Source organism: Tachypleus tridentatus, chromosome 9, assembly GCF_004210375.1.
Source record: "Tachypleus tridentatus isolate NWPU-2018 chromosome 9, ASM421037v1, whole genome shotgun sequence".
In the NCBI taxonomy this organism is placed as follows: Eukaryota; Metazoa; Arthropoda; class Merostomata; order Xiphosura; family Limulidae; genus Tachypleus; species Tachypleus tridentatus.
The window spans coordinates 105,215,238-105,242,834 of record NC_134833.1 but is presented as its reverse complement, the minus strand read 5'-3'; the positions used below and the strand labels follow the sequence as shown (position 1 = coordinate 105,242,834).

Here is a 27,597-nt window from a genome sequence, read left to right as displayed (position 1 = left end):
GATAGCCCTCGAGTAACATTGCACGAAATTAAAAACAAACCAAACCAAATATAACTGATGGCTAGTGTATTAACACTGTTAGGATGGGACAAGGACGACAGACATGAACCCGACGCTGCTGGATTCGCTATTGAATCTACATACTGACATATATTTTCATTCGTTTACAAGCTAGCAGAACCAAACCTTGTACACCTGCTTAGGTACAATGATGAATAATTCTAACTTTTCTTTTTAAGGATACGGACCCCCCATCTTGGGGTATCTAAAGAAGTAATCAGAGATAATGAAGGAGCTTGAATGGTAAATTAAGGTTTTTGTGAATAATGAAAGGAGCTTTGAATATTACAGTTCTACTTTATATTTCTTCATAGCAGCCCCATTTTTTTACTTATTGTCAGTATAAGTTGTATAGTATATCCCTCTACAATAGCTATATTTTACTTATTCTCAGTATGTTCTACTGTATATCCCTTCCCAACAGCTACTTTTTTTGTTATTGTTAATATATTATAAAGTATATCTCTCTACACAATAGCCCTTTTTACTTATTCTTTGCATGTCTTACAGGATATTCTTCCACAGGAGGTCCCATATTACATACTATGTGTATGTTCTACAGTATATGCCTCCATAGCAGCTCTTTTTTATTGTATTTTCTAAAGTATATCTTTCAGCAGCAAATTTTTCTTGTTGTTCGTATGTTCTACAGCATATCCTTCCTCAGTACCCTCTTTTATTTTTTGTCAATATAAGTTCTACAGTATATCCATCCCCAGCAACTCGTGTTACTTATTCTTAGTATATCGTATGGTATATTTCCTCTCAAGAACCCCTTTTTTACTTATTGTTAGTATGTTCTACAGTATATTTATTCTCAGAAACCCCTTTTTACTAATTGTTAGTTTGTTTTACAGTATATTTCTCCATAGCAGCTCCTATTACTCACTGTCAATATGAGTCTAAACTAAAGTTTAGTGACTATGAGTCACTGAACTAAAATCTATGGTCTCCAACAATACATGAATAATGCTAATAGTATTTATATAAAATTAATATTGATATAAAAAAGGAATTCTAACCGTTTGACTAACTGAGCTGTTACAAGATCTGGATCACTGAAAAGTAGCTTCAAAGAACATCTAGATGTGAAATTTTTAAGAATCTCAAAAACATACATAGAAGTGTAAGCACATAGGTCTTGTGGTGAAAAGTTATCATATTAAAGAGAGAAAAACTGACAAACTAGAGTGAAACATTTGTTTCTTACAGTCTGAATTTTGATTCCTTATGAATGAGATATAAGTATTTATAATTTTGAACTACTGACCGGAGGGAAAGCAGTTGACCACTATAATAAACTTATTTGGTTGTTGCTGTCCTAAAAAATTAAATTCACTGCCACTGAAAGTATGAGATGTGTTCAGTTGCATCAGATCTCAAACCGTTGATCCTTTGGTCCACAGCTTGACACATTAATCACATGGTTAGCATTTTTTAAAATAAACTTTTCACGAGTGTAAAAGGAAAGATCAATTTATATTACATCATGAAGAATATAGATTGGTGTGTAGTGTCAAAAATATATAGCTATTTTGAGAGTGGAGGTTTATATTCGCTGTTCTTCAATGAATACGCTTTCGAGATGATTAAGTAAAGGTGGAAATCTTTATTTGAGGATGGATTTGACATATGTTTTTAGAACATTGTTTTAAGAGCTTATTGTAATATGAAGGAAAAATTGTAAATAACTTCTCTGTTTATTTATTTTGTAGTTTCTTTGCTTTCTCGACTGCTGGTTACAGAGCCTAGACTAGACCTTGAATATGACAGTACTAGTTTGTGGTATATTACTGAAAAGTATGCTCTGTACTTTACCGCTAATGGTGTACAATACCACTATTCCCTTACGTCAAGAATAACCTATGAGTTGTTGGTGTGTGCTATTGACCAGCTGCTTTCTCTCTAATAAATCAGTTCAGAATCAGGAGTGGCTATGAAAAGAGAGCCCTTCTGTAAGTTTTAATCAAAATCTTAAAAAATCTTTCTTCCTTCTCATTATTGTTCTTAAAGTTAGATGAAGATTATTCGATTCTAATGAGGATATAACTGAAACTTCAATGACACTATGCACAGTAATGAAACAATTAAGAAACTCCCAAGCAATAAACATACAGGAGTCACAAACTACGTGTAACTGCAACTAGATGATAATTAATGGAACAAAACAATAAAAAGATTAACTTGTGGTTTGTCATTTCTTGTGACTGATAACAGGGCGTCGTGCCCCTAGGTCATCTAAATAATCCTAAATCCAAGTATAAACATTTGATGAAATAGAGTCACAATATTTATCTGTACTGCAAACCAATAAGTTAATCAAAGCAACAACGTACTTTATGAAATATTAAAAGTAAAATACATACCACTTATTATTATTAACCTACCATTCATAACAATAGTTCTTTATTTTATGAATGTCCCTCCCTCCAATAAAACATTTAGCTGCATGGCATTCCCGAATGATAGTAAATTTCATTCACATAAATACAAATAATAAATAAATAATCAGTTATAAGTTATAAATAATATATGTATAAGTAATGCAATGCTATTAAATATTGCCTAGAAAGCTAGATTTTCCTCAATGGACCCAGCAGCCTGGTGTGGTGCTGTTATAACAAAACATACACATTATCCCAAAATCTTGCTTGTAAATAACTTAACTAAATTTGATAATGGTTGAATTTCATTTGTTTAATTTTGTTTACACTATAACAATTGTCTGTTACGAAAATAAATAATATGTATATAGCCTAACGCACAGCTCTGTTGTATTCCAGCCTGTCTTAGAAACTGTGGTATTGGAGGAAAGGCCTTTCTGGCACTGAATGTGGCAGATTTATTGTGATTGACGTATTATATCATATTCTCATTTGCTTACACTCATAGGTTCTTCGAATTATAACAGAGAATATGAATTAAATATAATAAGTGGTTAAATGTTACTAGTATCATGAATGCAAACTATTTGTTTTATACAGGTAACTGAATTTTGTTTTTACAGTGCCATAGAGCTGAGAGTAAATTTCTTTACCTTTGTTTATCAGCACTCATGGTGCTATCGATTTTGTGTCAATGACTTAGATTGCTGCTTGAAATGTAACCCCAAACTTGTGCTGAAACCACCCTGCTTTAAGGTAGGTGTTATATATTGACTATATCATTTTCCTCTACATCACTAAATAAATTGTCTTTGATTGTTGATGTTCAATTCGAATTTGGATTCATCTCTAGAAAGCACAAATTTCTAGCTTTTCTCACTCAAATGTCTGTGGTTTAATACCAATTCAGCCTTTTCATTTCACTTCCTTTTCCAAACAGTGAATTTCGAACTCTGAAAGCATATAATACTAATATTTTTATTACTGTCAATGCAAAATCTCTGCCAAAATTTGCATACTCGATCATCAGTTGTTTCTTAAAGAACGTAACTCGACAAACAAAATCATTTTTCAAGACTGTTGGTTTTCTACTTAGAACTGTTCTATTATTATCAGTGTCTTGCATACAGCAACTACTGAAACAAGGAATCACAACACAATTTATTTCATAGATTATGCTTTCACAGCCAAAACTTCGAGTTCTACACACTTATGCAGTATTTCAGTGACTGACTAAAGCTACTGCAAGTGACATTGTATGAGTGTCTGTAATTTTATTGTTTGTATACTGGTGAATACGTTCTGATTGATCGGATGATAGCCAGTCACACTGTGCAGTATAAGCACGTGACTATACTAAGGTGTAGTTTATTTTCACATATAGAAGAAGACTTTTCCTTAATATTTGCATTTTATACTCATTTTCATCATTGTTTGCATTATTAGTTCTAAAACTGGATATAAAGAAAAACAATTCCAAGAATGTTAGTAAAGGACTTCATAATTGAAAATATCAAAGCTTTTTCATATCCATGCTTGAGTAATTATATGTGTTTACGGTGATTTGGCTAGAAGAAGTTCCTTCATTATTTTATTATCTGATTCACATCCTATTATTTTAGTGTCTTCCTAGTTTATTATATAATCTTCGTCGCTGGTATCAAGAACTTTTTTTAAAGATAACTCAGTATCATATCTAATATGTCTTTTGTGTCCCTGAATAATGACTTGAGTTGGTGTTTTTCTTTCAACCAACTGTTATATTCATATTCACACAGAATACCTTGTATGAAATTTTTGCTCTTAGTTTTCAGGTGATATTTCTGTTTAAACATATATGCAAAATGTAGAGCGTTGTACCGTAGCTTACAAATGCCGTTTTTTCTTTGTAATTTTTGTTTTGTATGGCTTTATGGCTGCTTTTTTTATGTTATTCGTTGTATTTCTATGCTCAGTTTTTTTCATCCAATGATCAGGATATTCAATGTTGTTATACTGTTTTATTTTTTTGCTATTTTGGCCTGTTTATCGTCAGAGGTTATCATACTAGAGATTAAGCAATCCATTACATCGTTGAAGTAGTTTTGTCTCTAATTAAGTATTTGCTAGTGTCTAAAGGTTTCGAATAAACATCTGTAATGCAATATGTGAGGGATTTACTATTATATCGATGCTTCTTTTAGTTAAATATATATTTAAAAATACATGTATGTTAAACCGTTAAATATGTATTGCAAAATTCCCACCTCTACACTAAAGTTGAAGAAGATTTTCCAGTGTAAGAATCAACCATGTACTATGTACGTAAATAATAGCCTTTGCCAGTATTGCTCCCAACTGAAATTTCTAGAACCTCGCCTAACGTTTATAAACTCACGCTCCAAGAAACAATTTATGTTGTTGGTTTGCTGCAGTTGATATACTATAAACTTTTGGAAGCTGTAACTGTGATAAGCACTTATGAATCTGGAACTTTAAATACATCGACCAGGAATGTTTGTATATTACGAACTTTACAAACCATTTACGTTCAGTGGATTAAAATCAGACATTAGTATTTTAATGAAAGCATAATATAACTTCACCAATGGGAAACTCGACTTAAAGTTAGCTAGCTCTCTGTTAAATAATGTTTATCAACTAAAAATTAATTCCTTCTAGGAAAGTCAGTACATAATCACACGTATACAAAGAAAAGAAATAAAAATACTAGCACCACAGTTTTATCACAAACTAACCTTACCCTGTATTAAAATACTCCCAAAATTAAACAATTCCTAATGTTATTTAAGGTGATGTGATTTAACTTGAGAAACACTCATTGAAACTACGTACAACTAGCAGTAGACCATGATTCATTAATGCATTTTATAAGACCCGATGAATTTACATTTATAGTAGTACAAAGAAGAGTTGCAACTTAAATTTAAAGTTTACCACCACTTTTAGTATTACGTACATCACATAATTAATCAATACTATAAATGAGAAATTGTAGGAGATTATGAGATTTATGGTTTGTTCGAAATTTGGCCGCAAGAACACGAATGAATATTTTTAAGCAAGGTTTTTTTACCCGTCTCCGTATGAAATTGATTTTGCATTTGTAGAAATATTATTACACTTTTCGTATGTATATCAGACAAATATGAAATAGTTAAAATGAGTTATTTGTGTGGTAGAATTGTGTACATTGTGTTTCAACTATTCGTACAAATATCTGGTTTTAAGTAAAAGTGCAGCGCATGTAGGGTAATTGATCTTCGTAATTTCTTTTTATTGTTATTTTACTTTTATCAAGCTGTACTAAAATTACAGTATTTCGCATGTTTTAGCGACTTATTCTAAAATATCGTTTTGAAATAACCATTTGTCTGCAGAGAGATGTAACGTAACTAATTATTGATCAGAATTCAACACGTTTTTGTGGAATTTTAGTACAATTGGAAAATGTCTCAGGAGAAATAACCAGATTCGAGTTGATTCTGCTGATATGATTATATTTTAAAAAATACGTTAATCATTTCACTAAAATTTATCACTGCTTGGTTTTAGTACTTATCAAAACAGTGCAGCGTTGCGTTGTCTTAATTAAAAATCATATTTGAACATGTACCTCCGATTACACGTGATATAGAATAAAATATTTATATCTTTATTACATATGTTTCCGTAGGATCCCCGTAAGTGTTCTGTTTCAAGTATAAATTAAAGCAAAATTAAGAGTAACAAATATTCTCTTTTCTTGCCTCTGAATTCACATGCGACTCTGTGTTGTAGCCTAAAGAATGCACAATTCTTTTGTGATCCATGGTATGCCCGTCACTGACGTCACAACAGTAGAAATTATAACGTTAAGCGTCCTTATTTGACGTCATTTTAGTGTATATTGACTGACTGACCGAAAGACAACAAACTACTGTATAATGGTGCGAAGGGTTAAAACATGCAACCTCTCCCGACGGCCTTTTAGGGGTGAAATAACGTTAGCTGATAAACCTTTAATACACTCAACATGTGATACTCATTTTTTTCACAAATACAATTGTCCTATAATAAAAAATAGTTAAAATGGGTGAACAAGTTAATTTGAATAAATTTAATATATGTAATAATCACAAATACATTATAAAAATTTTATTGAGATTTATATTGTACTGCATGGTCTGATTAGACTTTTTTACTTTGTGCTGCTGCTATGCTAGTATTACAATTCATATCCATACAGAGGCTTGAGTAAGTGATATTGAAACGATTTTGAATATGCTAATCAGCGAGTCATATGACAGCCACCTTTGATAATAAAATCCACTGGAAGGGAATGTATTAGAATTGTATTTTTATATTATTCGGTAGTTTTGTAGATAATATGATGCATCTTTGGAAGGTTGCGTAAAAGCCCTTTTCGACAAAAAATATTCATACACTCAATTGATAAAGAAGTGTTTAAATCGGTGAGTAAGAATTATCAATACACGGATAACCCTTCTTAATGGCCAAGTCTATCTGATCAGATGCATATGAAGACACATTGGTCAAGTCGCCAAACACGGTGCCTATGGATTTATACCCGACTGAGCTGTTGAAAACGGCTGAGAAACTGTTTTGTACGTTATATGGTAAGTGTACAAAGAGCAATAGCGTGCTTTTGACATGACAACCTTACGATAGATACTTTTTCAAGATGCATGGCTGAACGTGGTGACATGTATTGTAACGATGTGGTAGGGCTTCAAAATCGTTTTAAAATAACTTCTGTATACATATTCAAGACGATAACCATCCATATTGATAGAATAATTAGAACTAACGAGTTGAAGTAAAAAAAAAAAGTGTAACAACATGGCAACCACACTACATCTACTCCATATCACTTATAATTAGGGATTGTTTTTAAGTAGCCTTACTCGGAAGTTCGCAAAAAATAATATTTATGAATGCATTAATGTTGGAACTATTTTCATATAGGGGGGGTTGCTAACTATTGAATGATACTGAAACCTATGTATATGGAGGAAGCAACGAATTTGGTGTGGTTCTGCAAATAAAACGAAACCAACACCAACAAGCATTTATCCATTTCAGAACAGAAAATATTTTGATCACTATCCTTGCACAACGTTTATAACAGGCTTACTAGAAAATGTTAAAAGTAAACATATTGAAAATAAACCAAGCCACATGTTACTACAACTCTGAAAATGTACGTTCTGCAAAATTGTTATTAAATATTACATCATGAATAAAATCAAATTTTTTCTTCAGACCTTATTACATGCCTAACATAACAACACAGTTTAAAAGTGTTTGTTTATTTGTAATTAAGCAAAAACTACACTTTGGGCTATCTATGTTCTGCCGAATTTCTAGCGTTGTAATTCGGTAGACATGACCGCTGTGTTACCAGGGGACATATATAAGTCCATGTCTGGAAATTAGACTCAAAATATGTTTTAAGTGTACGTTTATCTTTTTTTCAGTCATGTTTTGTTTCACGTTCTTTAACGAACTAAAATCGATGTCATTTACATACTTTCCAGATCAATGGAACTAGCTAGCTTCGTAACAATCTTGACCTACTTCACCAACTCTTGAAATAGTATCTTTCACACAATGTACATACAACCTGCTGTTCCTTCGTCTTTGAACTTCCAATTCAGGGCCTCTCTGGCTGGCTTCAGTCACTTCTCATCTTTGTGTCACATCCATTATTAATTTTATATTATAACTCGTCTTTATAAACGACTCAACCCCTAATACACAACCTTTCCTGATTTTCAAAAACTGATTCTTGACCCTAAACCTTTCTGCCCCACGCTTAGAGTTTAATCATGTTTAAGTTGAAGAGATGATTTGCATTTATAGAACAACTTAAAGTTTCTAATAAAGGAAAAAATAAAAATCCTTCACAGGACAGATGGCGTTTACATATTTAAAAACAAAACAAAACACACACACATATCAATATATATAGAAGTACCAGAACAACTTGAGAAAGGCAGATTTCGACAAATTTATGTTAAATGAGTAAAGGATTTTACATTAAAAAAGTGAGAATTGGTACCATGCACTCTTCTTACAATGATGATAATAAGAAACATGTTTTATTGCCTAAAAAAAACCAAGAACAAACATAATGCTAGTAATTCTAACTTCTTTGTAGATGTGGTGAAACCCCTGTAAACGACATTACACAAAAATTGGAAGGGCACTGTTTTAAATTACATGCGTAGGTATGTGGTGGAGAAGAAAATCACAGAAAATGGTTGCATATCTCTCATCCAAACTGCAGATGACACACAAAAATTGTAGATGTTTTCAAAACAGAGCAATACATATTACGTTTCATATTTCCAACAAATTTAGTGTAAATAATGACAATAAGCTGCTCCTTTGATAGTAATTTGGAAAGACAATTTAAAAAGTTTGGACAAATAACAAGGAAATCTCTCTTCAGTTTGTTATACAATTAATATTCTAAGTAAAAACATGGTTAGTTTTCAACACTTAAGCACATGCTTAAATCTAAAACTTGCAGCACACTGTTTTACTTTAAACATAAAGTTGAGGTTTTAGAAAAAGGTATGATGCACACACAGTAGAAAAGACTAAAGTAGTAAAATTCATCTAACATATCACCAAACACAAAATATCTTAAACAGTCAAAATGAACAAATCTCAAACTGCATCCTTTAAATAATGAAAATAATATTTATCTAAAAACGAATCTTTAGAGATTACTGATACTTTTTCCACTGTATGATTACTGTTTGTTTTTCAGCACAAATCTACCTGTATTCTGTCCACCACGGGCAACTGAGCCCCAAATTTTGTGGCATAAGTCCTCAGACATACTTATGACCAATCAGAGAATATAAACTGTTTGACATTAGGGGCTCAATGAATTAATATTTTCAAGATAATCTTCAAATAAGTGAAGTCACGTGAACATTTTAAGATGTTCAATTGTAAATTGACTTTCTATAAAAATAGATTATATATTATAACAGTTGCATTTAAAATTAAGTTTTATTACAAACCATATTATAACTTTCTTCCAAGTTATTCTTTACATATCGATAATTTTTACAACTGATCATTAATTTATTTGCATAGTGTCTTAAAACCACTATATGTTTGTATATATTTATGTCCTTCACAAAGTCAGAATTTTCTTAATTTATAGGATTGATAAAATAAAAGTAAAACTGTTATCCATTATTTAATATACAAAAAAAGGTTTAATGTTTAATTTTAGTTTTACTGTGCACCTGAATGCTTGGTCTATTTTCTTCAATTTAATTTAAAATCATTAGTTAAGACATGTTTTGACTATACACACAAGTCATTTTCTAAATTAGAGTTACAGTTGAATGAAAGACCTTATTTTAAATTATGTCAATCTTTTATGCAACTTCCCGTTTGATATTATTTTACTATGATACATGATTCTAGATACATGTATATAAACCTAAAAAAAATGAACTATTTAAATTTAGTGTCATCTGCTAACTTTATCAAGGATATGAAGGTACTAATCTCACCAATAAGTGGAACTACTGTCAGTATGTATTTCACTGTTGTTTTAGCTCTTCATTATGCTGACTAATAATGATTAGATTTAACACCAATTTTCATGTAAATAATTTGAAGTTTATTTTGACATAATTTGAGATAGTTTATTCAAATAATTAGCTATACTGATGGCCTGGTTCATGTTTTTTAGTTTTTCCTGAAGTCAAAAGCTGTTCTAGTCCAGATTGAAATCAGAATGCTTAGAATACTAATTACACTGCACAACAATTTTTTTTGCTTCCTGAAAAGTTTTTGCTGAATGTGACAGGTACCTGGTGGGTATGCACAAATATAGTTTTGGTTTTGCTTCATCACGTAGGAACTCTGAGAAATAGACAGTTAACTGTTTACCAGTAATAACATATGTAATTGTGTTTATATTTCTAATATACTATTAAGTTCAACATAATTAAAAGTGTTTTGCTCCTGATTTTCGTTTGTATTCAATGTCTGGTGCATCATTCTGCAGTGTCCAACAGTAGTCAGCAAGCGTTGATGGATTCCAGTTGCCCCGATATCGTTTTCCCATTGTAGCAATGTTCTGGTGAAACTGAAGATTTCGATGAAACAGTATGTAATGGGCAAATTTGGATGTGATTTTCTTGATCAGCTGCCAAAAATCTACAAGGAACACCCAACAGTGTTCAAGAAGCAAATATTTTGTTGTGGCATGTTATTTAATAATGTACTTATTTTAAAACTATGAATATAGTTCATGTTTTAAATTATTAGTATTATAGCATTCTATAAATTACTACAATTTCAGATGCACAATAATTTGTAGTATTATTTAATTTATTTAAAAAAAATTACATTACATGGCAAGGAAAATGTTTGATAAACGTTTATAATAAAGTAACATTATATATATCCTCAGAGATTTTTGTTTACTTCAGTTAGTTAGTGACTCACTCATTAATAAATTCAATCTCAAATGTTGCAGTACATTTAAAATTAGCCTTGACATTCAATACTTGGGTCAACCAAGTGTATTATTTAATGAAAAACTTTTATATTCTACATATTCTTCACAAAAGTAATGCTACAGCTTGGAAGTGCTATTTTTGAAAATCTTATGGATTTTAATATAAATCCAGGGATAAAATAGCCTATTTTAAGATTAATTGAATAAAGTGAATAAATAAGAATTTCTTGGGTGTATAATTTGACTATTTTTGATCATTTTTTTGTGATAGACACAAAAAAAAGGTATTTGAAATTATTTCAAAAACAATGCCACGCTAATATATACAGAAAATTATAAAAAAAAGTTCAATAAATTTAAAGTAAATTAGATAAAACTTGAATTATATCGAATTTGTAATAATTGTTTTGAAAATCAGGGCAAAGTCCAGACTGTCCCAATTTTTTTGTTTGGAATCTTAATCATTCTATGAATAGCTTAAAACACTAAGATATTTAAACTTTCTTTCATAAAAGTTTCAAAGTTATTCTCATGAAAATTCCCTCCAGTGGCACAGTGGTATATCTGCAGACTCAAACTACTAGAAACTGTGCTCCAATACCCATGGTGGGCAGAGTACAGATTGCCCATTGTGTAGCTTTGTGCTTAACTTCAAACAAACACACTCATCAAAATTACGATAACTCACATGCAATATTTTTAAATCAGTATATTTAAAATCAGCCATTTACTTCAACACATTGAATGATCTAGATTAGTTAATTCATATAGAAGTGATATTCTCCTCACAGCCAATACCTAAGATTGTAATATCATCAGCTAATTTAAGCAGTTTATTGACATTTCCTTATCTATGTCATTGAAACATGATAAATGAACAAAGGTTCCAACACTATTTCCTAATATGTATTCCACTTGTGACATTAATCCAGTTTGTTTGAGCTCCATTTATAAAAACTTTCTGTTTTGTTCCATCGAGTCAGTTTTTGATTCAACTTATCATCTACATCTGTTTTCCAATAAACATCTTATAAACAATGTTGATGTCAAACATAACAAAACTGAAAAAGCTTTGCAAATAGGTTTGTCATTCTATTCTAACTGTGTTGAAAAGTGATGAGAAATACATTTTCAGTTACATGAAGTAAACTATGTTATTACTATTTTCTGGAAATTGTGATACTATTAAAGGCATACAGGATTAAAGAAATTTATAATTTTTTCTCATTCCATTGGCTGAATAGTTTTTAAAAATATATAGTTCAAAATTACAATGTTCTGTTCAATTACTACTGTTTTACCTTTTTATCACTAATGTAACTTGGCTTCAGGTACTGAGGCCAAATAGATGTATTTTTTGAACATCTACTTGGAATTTCTATTTATGTAATTTGTAAAACATAATAATTTTGGTGCCTATCTTTTCTGATGTTTCAATACTAATCACTTCTGTTAGTCATATAAATTGTGTACATTTAAAGTCTTTTCCAATTATTCTTTCACACTGACAGAAATTTCTGGTCATCAAGGCTTTCAGGAACTTAAAATATATATTTTCATTTTCACCTGTTTATTTTACAGTAATTACAACTACTGGTAATCATGATCGTCTGGAGTTTGTAACATATATCTAGTTTCTTCTTTAACATCACCAATACAAATTACTGGCTATTAAGATTTTGTGGAACATGTAGTATTGAATTATGTGTTCTGTGTATAAAACTTTTCTTAACAAACTACAGACAAATGTGCTGTTATTTGTGTGGATTAATTGATGCTTCTTTTTAAAGTTTTCACTTTGTGCAAATTGTTTCATACAGAGATCACAGCTAAATGGCTTGTCTCAAGTGCAGGTCATGAGATGTTTATTTAAATGTCCACTATGAGTAAACCTTCTTCCACAAATATCCCAAGTGAATGCTCTTTCAGTTGTGTGGATGGGTTAATACTACTTTAAACTTCCACTCTCCAAGTTTCTTTCCTCAGGACTGGCACTAGCACAGAAGAGGAGCTGTATTCCTAAGGCTGAAGCCATCCATTAACTAGAGGGAACCAGTACAGTACAAATGTTATCTTGGGTTAATTTTTATTTAGTCTAGTGATCTCTGTTAAACTCAGACATGCCTTCTCAGAAAATGAACACTTACATTTTCATACTGATAAATGAGAAAGTACTTTAAATTTCCCCATACTTCATAATTTTTAGTCAGACCCATTTCCATAGTATAGATACATAAGTTAGTCTTTTCTTTTAGTATGTAATGAAGGCAGACAGATTTAGGTTTCTAAATGATAAAGATAGAATTTATTATTAGGATTCTACTCTTTATAGCTGAGCTATGTAAACCTTGTTCTAGGCTAAATGTTTTGGATTTTACATTTTGTAAATAAACAATGTTGTAAGACAAGAGCTGAAAATAATTCATTCATTTTCTGAATATTATTATTTATTTTGCAAACCTTTTCACCACTTTTTTTTAAGACTTAAGTAACACAGACATAAATACTAAGGAAAATATGCTTAAACTAAAGTTGCTAGATGAACTAGATTTCCAATGAGCACCAAAGATTAAAATTTTGTATCCTATCTCAGCAGCACATGCTAGGAGCCTTGTAAATATTATGTTTTTCTCTTTTTCTAAATTATCCAAACAAAATATTTTTTCCCCATCTTTAAAATATCAATGGAAATATTTATTTATAATAATTCCATACTTTTAGATCCACCTGACCAAACCGTGGTTTCCATTACATTATGATGTAAATATTAAGAAGAACTAAAAGCTAACCTTCAACAACTGTCCAAAGTGATATTTATTGTATCCCTTTGGCAAGTATTGTATGTATCATTTTATCCATCTTTCTGTAGGTTAACCCAGACAAGTTTGTGTTCCAATTAACCCTTAAGTAGCAGCCATAATCAACTGATGCTTCTATCTACAACATTCCCACTGTTTAAAAGTTAATAATGATTTAACATTATTATGTGAATTTTAAGGCATTGCTTTTAGTGTGTAATAAGGATCATTCAGTGTATGTAAAGTCAGAGACAAAAAATATTAATACATCATCCAGAAACAAAAAGCTTGATAGTCAGTACAGGATTGTGAAGACTTACAAGACTTACAATAATGATAACATTTGTAGACATTAAGAGTCAACGGTGGTGAGATTACAGTCAGATAATATATTAAACAGTAATAAATACATGCTAAGTCAGAAGTAAAAGTGAAAACCTTGTATATTAATTAGTTATGAATAAGTATTAAGCATAGATTAAAACAAGATAATGATTAATAGATTTAATGTCAGCTATATACATGTAAGAGTAGTGTACATACTTGAATATTATAGTGCTGAGCATTGTTAAAACCTATGCTGAAGCTAATTAGTGAGTAAACTGTCTAATACTGTCAGCATGTTTTTAGGAAACAGTATTGCTCCATAACTACAATAGCTTCAATTGTTTGTGTAGGATCATATGAAGAGATTAAACTTTTTCGTGACATGCAAAAAAGAATGAGTTGAGTGATTTTTTGTAATGGTCAACAAACTATTGTGTTATTGGATGTAGATCATTTATACCATTTACACTGGTTTAGTTTTGCTTAGGGATTCAACTAATACCAATACCCAGATTATCTGTCAGTCTGAAAAGTATTCAGTGAAGGCCTCCACATTTTCTGTGACAATTTATACACAAATTAAAGCTTTAATATATTTACTATTTATGTTGGATTGTGGTATTCTTACTGCAGGTCCACTGATATAAAGCAGAAAAGCCAAAAGTTTCTGCAAAATGAAGGTTTAGCATTGTTACATAAAGAATAAAGTACACATAGACAGTAAAGGAAAACCAGTCAAACACAAATGTAGTTTGGAATAAAGAAATTCTTTATCTGACCATCATATAATACTATGTCACTCAAACTGTCTGGGATTCTTCTTCTGTGATGTTTGTCTGCTGCAGTTGAAGGCAGAAAAACAAGAGACTAAATCAAGAGCAAGAGCTAAAGAAATACTCAAGTAAGATTAAGAAAGCGAGGTATTCCACAAGTTCAGAAGTTACATTCCTCAACCAATGTCCTACATGCAATGTTAAGCCAAATTAGGTATAGAGATTTCTTTATAATGTTTGAAAAGGTTGCCTATCAAGAAACCACAATGAAACATATGCATACTAGCTTAAAACCTAAGAACAAATGTTGAAGTGTTTAGTATTTAACTTGTGAGGAAGGATTAGCACATGCTAACCAGCTAGAGACACCCAGTCAGCACAGATGTGATTAACTATACACAGAAACTGCAGGTAAATTTAGAAAAATATAAATATCACCTCAACACAAATATATTCAGTACTTGTTATGGAAGGATGAAATTCAGTAATTACAATGTTAGTTGTATTACTGAGAACAACAAATCTACATTAGAAAAGATGAATGTCTTAAACATTTTTTTGATAACTTCAGATTATAAAAACTGTAATATTTTGATCTAAATAAAACTATTTGGGAGTAAAATACACATTGAAGAAGACAGTCAGATAATACATGTACTATTCAAATTTTGACCCACACAAGTCCAAAGATTAAGTGCTCAAAAAATACAAAATTATATTATTTTTTTTTAAACAGCAAACTAATTACTAGACTTGAAATTTTACAATTAGTAAATTGAATTAAATTAATATTTTGAGGGCTTTACTTTTAATAATAATTTCAGTTTAGATGCATTTGTTTTCTTGAATTTGTATTGAATTAGATGAATACGTTTTGTGCTAGCTATCCCTAATTTTAAAGGGGTGAACTAGAGAAGTGGACCTCAATAGTTGGCATGTGGATCACATTAGATCCTTAAAAATTTGATTTGTGAGCACTATTGATTGCAAAAACAACTATACAGTATTTAGAGTATGCATGATGTACAGCCCAACAAGCTCAGGTCTAGCTTTTGATTTTATAGTCATCATCTGAAATAGCTCAGTGTGGAAAATAATTGTGAACCACTGGACTAGACAGAAAACAGCTGTTAGTGATGATAAGAAACCCAAATGAAGCAAAAATGTATCTCAGGACGGCTGGTATGGAAATTAACACTTCTACCAAAATAAAGCATAGAACAATGTTTCAACCTTCTTAGGCCATCTTCAGGTTAACAAAGAGAGTGTTTGCAACTGACCATTGCTGGGCATGTCTTAGGGACTAGAGTGTAAACGGGTACAGGGGGTGTTGCAGTTAGATGTTTGTTTGTTTGTTTTTGAATTTTGCGCAAATCTACTCGAGGGCCATTTGTGCTAGCCATCCCTAATTTAGCAGTGTAAGACTAGAGGGAAGGCAGCTAGTCATCACCACCCACTGCCAACTCTTGGGCTAATTTTTTTAACAATGAAGAGTGGTATTGACCATCACATTATAATGCCCTCATGGCAGAAAAGTCAAGCGTGTTTGGTGCAACAGGGATGTGAACCAGCCACCCTCAGATTACGAGTTGCACGCATTAACCCACCTGGCCATGCTGGGCCTACAGTTAGATGTTATGTTATTAATTAGTATAGGTATAAAGATAGTCCTTTATATTAGTTTAATTTTGGTTTTCGTTATTGTATAAGTAGGATTTCTTTGATTTTAAATTTGTTTATATTTGTTTCCCTAATTAGTATCTGGGTGATTTCTATGGTTACATTGTGTTTATTTAACTTACAGTATTCAAAAACGTGTGAAAGTTTTTTGTTCTATGACTCTTGTTTCTATTTTTCTGCTTGTTTCTCTAATATAGAAGTCATTGGCAGTTGTTGCATTGTATTTTACATATAATGTTGGTGCAGTTTATACATAGTGTGGACTATAGTTTTATACCTGGTTTTTGAAGAAATTTGGTGTTTACCGGAATGTTGCGTTTTGTTATAAGTTTTATGAAAGTTAGTTACTTTGTTGTTTATGTCAGTAATATATGGTATGCAGAAGTGTAAGGTTTTGTAGTTTGTTATATTTTTGGATGCATTATTGTTGTTGTTTTTTAACTAGGTGTGTGCGAATAATTTCTTTTAATGGTTTTTCAAGGGCATTTGTTGATGAAGTATTTTTTTATTTTGTTGATTTCATCATTAATTGTATCAGGTGAGCATAGTTTTGTGGTTGTGTTTATTTGGTTTCTTAATATGTTGAGTTTTTGTTTTGTTTCATGTGCTGAGTCCCAGGAATGTATAATCAAATATCAATGATTTTTTCTTAGATTTCCATTTTGAATTTTGTATCAGTTCTTGTGATCTTGAGATTTAGAAATGTTATTTGTTTTTTTTTCCTTTTCACAGGTGAACTTAACATTGGGGTATATAGAGTTAATGTGGTTGAAAAACTCAGTTTGCGCTCTGTAGATGTGAATCCAGCAACTGTATTGTTGATATACCTGTACCAGTACTGTGGTGGGTGTACAGCTGAACTAAATGCTTGAGATTCAATCTATGTCATAAAAATGTTGGTTAGAACTGGTGATACAGGATTCCTTATACTTAGGCCACTTATTTGTAGATAGATTTGGTTATTAAACATAAAGTTAGTTTTGGTGGTAGTTGCTAATTGGTTGCTGGGAATGTGTATCAATGGATTGGGGTCTTGGATATAATGTTCTAAATCTATTTTGCAGGCTTCAGTGGTTGCGACTTCTGTGAAGAGGGAGATTACATCAAAACTGTCCATTGCAACTTTCATGTATAAGCAATCATTTCCTTTTGAAAAAAAGTAATAAAACTCATTTCCATAATTTAGATAATTATGTAGGTTTCAAAGTAAATTTCACAATTGATGAAACTATTTTGCTTGATGAAGTATGTTGACACTGTATATTATTTCAAGTTTTTGCCCAACAGCTACAGAAATGTTAGTAACATTGAATTTAGGTCTATATTAGTCCACTGTCTTGATATTGACAAAAACTTTTTTTGTATATATATATGTGAGAGGAAATGATGTATATATAGAAGAAAACAACTTGATCTTTAACAATTTCAGAAATATATAATTTTCTGTTTAGAAAAAGAAGTATTATTATTGCTGATGCCAAACTTAAAACATCTGATACTGTTTAACACAATATTGTAGCAATTCTGTTAAAACAACCTATAAACAACAAAGGACCACTTTGTCCTTTAAGGTTGTTCTTATCCATCCACCCTTGAGAAGAGTAAAAATTTCAATTCATCCCTTTATTTTTCACTTACACTCTTACATTTCTAAAAGGTGATGGACTACATTAAAACCTACAGAAATTAATTTCTTAAGTCAATGAAAAATATAAAACTGTCTTACGTGAAGTCTAGTCTGCCTTTTTCAAGTCATAAGATAGTATCCTCACATCCTGTTATCTTTAGAATGACACAAATATAATCAATTTATTTATCTGATGAACATTTTAATCAAAGTACATTATACAATTTGTTAAAAATAATTAGAAATGTATTAATCTTTAAAACAAGGATTTTTATTTTTGAACAAAATTGTATTATGCAATGACTAGAATATACTATATGATATCTTTATATAAGGAATACATATAATAGACCAGTCACGTAAAACAAACGTTTTGAGCTTGATGTAGCAATTATATCAATTGTCTTAGCAGACCTGCAAATAGGTTCAGTTGCAACAGCTCAGTTATTGGTGTTCTAATTTTTTTACTTCTAGGTAAAAATGCAAAAATTCTGTAACTTACTACTATATGCATTTTAATAATTCACTTCCATACATAGTGTGTTCTTACATACACTACGGTAAGTTTAGGAACAAGTGACCATTTTTTCAATTTATCTTTACATTACTTTACAGAATTATTTCAATGAATACTTGGTCAGTGATCATTCCCTTATGATACTTTCTCCATATTGGAAAAATAATTCAAACCTAAGTAATATTGATTGTACAGTTCATCACCTTCTGAACTACTTTAAAATAAGGTTTGTTCAACTGTCAACTAAATTATTTCACATTCAACAATTCACTGCATGCTTAAGAATTTTTTCAATCTTCTGTAGATGATTTTGACAACCAAACTTATATTAGGTGACCTGGATAAATGGTTACAAATACTTTTTTATTGGTACTGTTACTAGACAACAATTTTTCATAGTAGTAAACCTTCTAGCAGTCTTAATGTGTGCTACCAAAAAACTCATTACAATGCACGACAATAACTACTAATTATAAGCAAAAGGTGCTTAGTCTACCACAGTTAATGTTTTATGATAGATGTGCACTTAATTATATATTTTATTAACTTTTTGTTCTTGACTATTACCATAATCAGATTTACTGTATTTGCCCTCAGCACCCAAAGTAAACATCTACAATGCTGTGGCTGAAACTCAATCATTTGAGGGTAAAGAAAACTAAAATCAAGTTCTGAATACACTAGTCATGGCACTGTTTTTTTATGGGTATGGTGTGCAAGATTATGTTTTCATTAGTTGGATTTTTTGTAGCAACTATATAAGCAACTTTTACAACACACAAGTAAACAGTTCACATAATCTTGTTTTGTTAACACTACAATACAGGGTATCAAATATTCATAAATTGCAAAGTTGTGTCTTAGTCAAAATTAATTACTTAATTAGGATAAAGTACCGTTTTAAATAAAAAAGCAATTTTCAGTCAGTGGATATTTCTAGACATAGCTAAGTTTTTTTTGTCAGATATGTCCCACATGAGTTGTCAAAATGCACATCTTGTGCAAAAGTGTAATGTTAAGCAAGCTTAAGGTTATAAAAGTGATACAAAATCGTAGACAAAACTAAACATCAACTTACACACATTCAAACTATCATTAAAAATCATCAGGTAAATTAAACATTCCAAATGTTGCTCAGTTCTGTGTAACCTGAAAGAAAGTTTAACTAAAAAAAAATCTGTCAGTATCTTATAAGGTCATATTTATTATCTCTAATATTCATGTCACATCTCCTTAGATGTCACAAAATTTTACTATTAGATAAAATAAGCCCCTAACAATTCCATAAATCTGGATATGAAAATTTCTATATATCTGTATTTGCAATATTCCAGCATAAAAGAGTAAAATGATTAAGCCTTTATTTATACATGTATACAGCTAATTGTTTAAAACCAGGTTATTCTGACAGGCCATCTCAGCATGATATTCTGATTGTAATATGGCCAAAACTGAACAGTAATTTAGAACTTGCATTTTTTCAGTTTCATATTAGGTGGTAGTTATATCTTAATCACAATATTTCTATATATATATTCCAGAACTCAGTTAAAATTGAACAAATGGTTCCAAATTATTTGAACAAGATAAACTACAAGAACCTGATAGTGTACAATTTAGATTATGTTAAACTACAATTAAATTTAACAAATAAAACCACATAAATACACTTTATGAGACATGAACAGAGATGCCAACTTTTAGAAATATTTGAGTAAGACTTTTGAAATTGTATAATATTATCATATGGCAAAGTGCTGTGAGTGCCAGAGATACAAGCATTTTAAGATGGTCTGTCCAAATGCTTCTCTGGGATATTTTTTTTATTAAATGAAGAAAAATGTTCAATCTGGTGTAGTTCCTGGATCAAAGTCATGCTTATGTTGACTTGGATCTAGCTGGCAATTCAATTACAATACATTACAAAAGCTGCTGATTTGACCAACTTGTGAACTTTTTGACTATTTTGACTCAAGTGTGAGAATATGCCCAGATGCATGAATCTAATGGGACAAGGGTAGAGATGAGAAATAGACAAGATAGCATCACAACCTAAAAAGTTCTAACAATAGATGAATCACATTTGCAAAGCCAATGTGGAAGAATGAAGAGAGAGGATGTCCTGAGAAAATCCTTAAGTATTTCTGTGAAGAATCTCAGACAGGAGATGTATTGTGAAAATGTACCAGAAAATTGTTGTGAGAGTAAGATGGAGGCAGGAAAACTGGGCATGAGTGAGACAAGCAGGATATTCACAGCTTGTCCCCCAAACAGGTAAAAATTGAACCTAACAGTTGTTAGTTGAGATACGGAGAGTCGGCTCTATAATTTGCATGGGCATACTGATCCAAACCCCACAGGGGACAAGGCATACTAACACCATCACCAAACTAAGAGACAAATTGTTCAGCATGAACCTGAATGTTGGAGGAAAGGGAAAAAACAAAAGAGAGTTGGGAAAAATAGTCATGCAGTGATGAAGAACATGGGTTATAAAAAAAAGAAGCATGAAACAAAACATCACATACCTGAGAAATAAAGTGAAAACAAATTTTGGAAGGACAAACAGAATCCTCAGGAAGAGCATGGGAAGGTATAGGAAATACAGGAGAAGAAAACAGGCATTCAAAGTCTTCATCAGCCTGCTCAAGAAAAAGTGGTGTAACATCTCGAGATGAAAGTTTACCCAAATTATAGTTAATCTCTCTGTAAATAAATGTAGACAAACTTCTTAACAGGCCATTAGCATCTGAAGCCTGTGATGACATGCTTGTCAATTGTGAGACACTTGAAGTAGTGACATTATCTTAGGAATTCATGTTGCAACGGTTGAGAAAAGTGCTTAAAGTAACATAATATGTCCAGGATAAGGATAAGTGTACCTAACTGCTTCCAAATTTTTGAGTATATCAAATTGAAACCACTTCAGTAACAAAGTTAATTTAAAGAACTAACCAAGACATAAACTAAAGATGATGGAGTGCATGCACTACCAAATGAGAAGTGATGGTTTGGTGGAGATGCATAAGATAGAGAAGCATGAGACAAAACTGTGAGTGTACTATTGTCTTATTGGTGGAGCATGATACACAATGGTTTGCATGAAAAACGCACTGATATCATTTGATTCTGGTAGAGGGCATGGTAGGCTTGTGGCATGCATAATAAAAAAGTTTGCAAAAGAGGACAAAAACAAATGGGAATAGTTATCTTATGAAAGAGAGATGTATTTCATCTGAAATCAAAGCTTTCCATATATTACATTTAATTATGACCTCTCACTTTACTAAATACAAATTAAAAAAATCATATACAGATTTAGATATTTCAAAATTAACAATCTTAAATACCTCAATTATGCTTCTCTAGGACCTCTTCTCTCCAGCAAAAATTGACAAGAGATGTCAAAAGATAGTAAGAATTAAAGCAGATTTTTTTTCTAGCAAAATCATGTTGATTGTCCAACAAAATATTAATCTTTGTTCAATGACTTTTCAGAGCATATCTTTTATCAGACATTAAAAAAATTTTCCCATCACATTAAAGACGAGCACACCTATAATTATCAGGACAAGTTTTGTCACCTGACTTAAAAAGAGCTGTAACATTTCTCACCTTCCAATATTCTTGTATGTTTATATATCCAATTCTGTATTTCTTTTAAAGCCCTTCAGTAAAATCTGTATGGTCTAGAAGCCTAGTACTGCTAAGCTTAAAAAAATAATCTCAAACAACTTACTAGCAAATATAGTACATTATTGGTTTTTTTAACAGTTCACATATGGTTAGACATGTTATGTACAGTCAGCTAAATACTAACTTAACAATCACAGTATTATTTATTTTGATATTTATGCTGAGAAAAATTGTAATATTAGTAAATGTATAATACTAATTCTACATTAGATTTTCAACTCAGTTCTTTTAAAGGCACTTTCTCTGAATAACCATAAACAACTAGCACCTTAAACACAGTCATACAAAAGATAACCAGAGCTGAAAAACTTTACAAAATCCTTACTGGTCTGGTGGAATTTGAAGAAAAAAAAACACTTCTTTTAGTTTATGTGGTATGTTTTGGAATTTACCTTAATCAGATGCATAGATATTAATCCCTGGGTGATAACACAAAAAAAGTATATGGGATTAAAACAGACAAAAGAAATTATTTAATTACAGTTAATTTTATAACTTGTAAGAAAGATTGTCATTATCACACACCACTTTGGAGTTTAAATTTAGATTATGCTTACATTTATTATTAAAAATAAAATGTCCACAGATTAACATAAAATAAATAATAATTAATTTTTCAACAATCCTAATGTCATTATAACTGACTCAATTTTATGCTAATACTACATCATTAATACAAAACTATAACAACTCTGTATCTCAAAGTCAAAATTAGTTACATAATTAAACTTGATAGAAATTAAATAATATACATTAATCACAAAATACAGTGTTAAAAATTATAAATTGTTATATTGAAAAACAAATAAAATAATAAATTATTTTGTGTAAAATTCAATTCTAAAAAAACTTTTGCTGATCAGTGAGCCTCCAAATGATATTTTGATATCAGTATTCCCATAACATATGTAAAGAAAAAATCAATTTGAATAACTTTTAAACTGTAGTTTTAGGGAATATTATTTAAGAGCAAAAATAATCAAGTGTCACCATGGTAATTTTTTTTTCCAGAAGGTGCTTTTCCTTGTTCACAAGTCTACCTTTAAAAACTTATTTAATTTGTAATTTGGTTACATATAGAGCACTGTAGAAACTACACAACATATACTTTCTTCAAACTATAGAAAGTAATAATTGGCATAGCTATACAAATAGTACAGCTTGTAATGTAGTTGAATGCTCAAAAATTAAAAAAAGGTGTAGGTAGAACTTATTATGACTTTGTAAAAAATATTTTAAATAAATCTTACATTTTATCGTGGCCTTAATCATTGTTACAAAGCATGCCTAAAAACAATTATTGAATAAGTCAGAATAACCAATCTTTCACTAAAACTATCAGTATCACATAAATTAACGTTAGTAACATTAACAGGAAAAATACATGAGAAATATAATTCTAACTTTCAGTATTTTTAATACTACTTCAGCACTTATTTATTCTTGTTTGAAAACATTCAGTTTTTCTCCAACGTTACAAACACACCATATTTGTAATTGATTTGATGTACATAGGGTATTTTCAAACCTGTACTCCTTTGTAGAACCAAAAGTAACGTCCAACAACAAGCTATATTGTGACTTGTAACCATATTCTGCTTCCGCTTGTAAGTTGTAATTCAACCACTAAATGCACAGTTAAGGCATCTCACAATTACCTAGTAGTTGTTCGGTTACCATGCAGGCCATATAACGGGGTAAATTAAACTGTTGATGTATCATTACTAGGCCTAAATATATATACAGGTCACATAATGAAGAAGATTATTGCAGTTATTGTTTTATTTTATAACAAACAAGTGGTGTCTAAATGTCGTTGTGTTGTTGTTATAGAATCAGTGCTACGTCCTATACAAAGCTGAACCGCACACTATGAAAATTGTACAAGTTATATTATTTCAACTAGTTAATATTATCAGCTCGCCAAAATGGCTCGTTACATATATTTTACGAAGGCTTATAAAGTTATGTATTTATTACCATATACGCATATTGAAGCTAAAAGAGTTTAACTTCTAACATTATATGATTAAAGATAGCACAAAAGCTTAGTAACTGCTGTTTTTTACCAACGCTGCTTAAAACTGAGGCGAAGTGCAGTTCTATGCACTGGTTTAGCACAGTACCGATTTATCAGGAGCAATGGCGTAACCAACATCACATGAAGGCATACATGCGAAATTTTGCTGCGAGTGATAGGTTTTTGTTTGTTTGTTTGTTTGTTTGGGAATTTCGCACAAAGCTACTCGAGGGCTATCTGTGCTAGCCGTCCCTAATTTAGCAGTGTAAGACTAGAGGGAAGGCAGCTAGTCATCACCACCCACCGCCAACTCTTGGGCTACTCTTTTACCAACGAATAGTGGGATTGACCGTCACATTATACACCCCCACGGCTGGGAGGGCGAGCGTGTTTAGCGCGACGCGGGCGCGAACCCGCGACCCTCGGATTACGAGTCGCACGCCTTACGCGCTAGGCCATGCCGGGCCGGGCGAGTGATAGGAGTTCTGGAGGACCAGTGATATATTACAATAAAATTTGAATGAACGGATGAGAAGACATTAATTTTATGTGTCTATATATTTTATGTTTAAACATTAAGTAGTTCCCCAGTGGCTCAGCGGTATGTCTGCGGACTTACAACGCTAAAAAACCGGGTTTCGATATCCATGGTGGGCAGAGCACCGATAGCCCATTATGTAGCTTTGTGCTTAATTCAAAAGAACAACAAAACATTAAGTATATTCCATATATCTTAAAACTTAAAACAATTGTGAAAATGATGTAACGTTTGAGGATATATGATAACTACACCACTTTAATTAAACACACTTGTACCTCAACATCAATGTCCATAAATGAATCGCACATATAATCCAATTCGAAATTAAAACATCATTATGTTTTATTTTTATCTGGTTAAGTTTGTTTTGGATTTCACTCAAAGCTACCCGAGGGTTATCTGCGCTAGCCGTTCCTAATTTAGCAGTGTAAGACTAGAGGGAAGGCAGCTAGTCATTACCACCCATCGCCAACTCTTGGGCTACTCTTTTACCAACAGATAGTGGGATTAACCGTCACATTATAATGCCCTCACGGCTGAAAGGGAGAGCATGTTTGGTGTGACGGGAATTCGAATCCGCGACCCTCAGATTACAAGTCGAGTGTCTTAACCACCCGACCGTGCCGGGCCTTATTTATGTCTGCATACGAAAACAAGTAGATCAGTCTGTAGGCAATATCAATAATCTGCAATATCGTTTTAGGAGAGGTGTTTTCTTGAATTATTTTTCTCAGTTTTCTGGTCCGGCATGATCAGGTTGTTAGAACGCTTGACTCGCAATCTAAGGGTTATGGGTTCGATTCCTCGTCCCTCTAACAATTGCCCCTTTATACGTGGGGGCGTTATATGGGATGATGAGTCTCCGCTATATGTTGGTAGAAGAGTTGGTGGGTAGTAATAATTAATTGACTTCTTTCTAGGCTTTCACTGTTAAATTAAGGACATTAAGCACGGGTTGCTTTACGCGAACTTCAAGGTACAAAAAAAAAACAATTGAATTTCCTGTGCCAATTCCATTTAAAAAGAGAACAAATAGTATTTGCCTATTCATACCAATCCATTAATTGTCATTGTCATTTGTTCAGTTTTAAAACAAACAATCTAAAATTTAGGACGGTTAAAATCTGGTAAAATGAGCGGCCACAACAAAATATTTAATTATGATAGGACAAAAGTGGCGCTTGGATATCGAACTGTTTGCGAGCATATACGACCAAATGAAGGGAAATATTCATATGAAATTATTTGCTAGTATATATAACCAACTAAAGAGAAATAGCATTAAATGCTACATAACCAGTCTATTCATGAACATGGGCCTGAATAGGGACGTACAAATCAGTGTTTAAATGCGGTGTTTCACACTAGTATTCAAGCTTCGTTTTTTTGAACAGCCTCATATCATTTTAAAGTTGATAATCAACAGTAAAGGAGGGAAGAGAGAGTCTTAATGTGTTTGATTTTCTAGGACACGCACAACGACCAAATGCCGTTAAAGATAAATATTGAAAGAGAAGATATATTTATTTAATAAAGTTATTTAGCTCTAACACAATATCGTTTTTATTGAACTTTTTATTAAAATAGGAGACTTACCGAAATAGAAGCCTTTATGGTAACAAATGATAGAAAGTTGAATAGTAGTTAATTTTCTTAGATTTTATGTGGCTCTATTTAACTATTTTAACCATAATTTTAATCTTTACAATCATGTTACACTTTTACACACAATTGTTTGAAATCAACTAACATATAAGACGTTTGTGATGTCATCTGTTGGCCTTATATAACATTACAAACCAAACATTAAATAATTTCTTAGAATTACTTTGACACTGTTCCACATTAGGTTATTTTGTGTTTAGAAGATGCGTTACCACTATAAATCAATCAGTTATGATAGTCTTTTCAGTAGAGATGGTCGGGGATTATAGTTTTTTGTTGTTCTTCATTCTTCATTAACTTTTTTTATACTATATTCTAATTTCCAACTCATTTTCTAATGTTATAGGACCAAATGATTCCCAACTAGCCTTTTGATTTTATTTTTACGAATTTATCCGTCAGAATATCCCCAAAATTTTCCTCGGATCCAATTAAATATACAAAATAGCAGAGCTTCCGTTTTTTACACATGTCAAACAACTTTGTATGTTTTAGTGCTTCATCTTTTAGTTCCCTTTCTTTGAAACCGTCTTCGTTTTTTATATAGTTTAGGCCACATAGAGTTGGATTAACCACATATAATATTTTCGAGTATTTTGTTATAACGCGTAGATATTCTTCGTTTATTTGAAATTAGACACAAAGCTACAAAATGGGCTATCTGTACTATTTGATACCATCATGGTATCAAAACCCGATTTATAGAGTTGTAGGTCCACAGACATCCCGCTGTGCACACGTAAATGAAAATCCAGAACACTAAATACACCAAAAGAGATTATTTATGAAAAAGGAAAAAAAAAACTTGCTAATATATTTTATGCTGTTTATTATGGGACAGGATCACTAAGTTTTATAAAATTACGTTGTTTTTTTTTCTAATTATAATAATAACATCTCGATTCATGTGCCATAATTATTATTTTATTACCAACATTTGTTTAATGAACTATCTCATGTGCTTATTCGAATACCTTGTTGTTACACAGTAAATTGCTGCTGTCCCACC

The 27,597-nt window shown here is 31.4% G+C and overlaps 1 long non-coding RNA gene across 14 annotated transcripts in view; it reads right to left on the bottom strand.

Annotated features, from left to right (window-relative positions):
• The window catches only part of LOC143225959 (uncharacterized), a 49,606-nt gene extending 22,954 nt beyond the window's left edge, over window positions 1-26,652 (bottom strand). For 2 of the 14 annotated variants that reach the window (XR_013014216.1, XR_013014217.1), the window contains exons 1-2: window positions 21,195-22,273; window positions 18,249-18,304 (exon numbers count right to left, since the gene is read on the bottom strand). This is a non-coding gene — a long non-coding RNA (uncharacterized LOC143225959). The other 12 variants (XR_013014224.1, XR_013014221.1, XR_013014222.1 and 9 more) reach the window with 12 other exon arrangements.
• Between the last annotated feature and the right edge of the window lie 945 nt (window positions 26,653-27,597).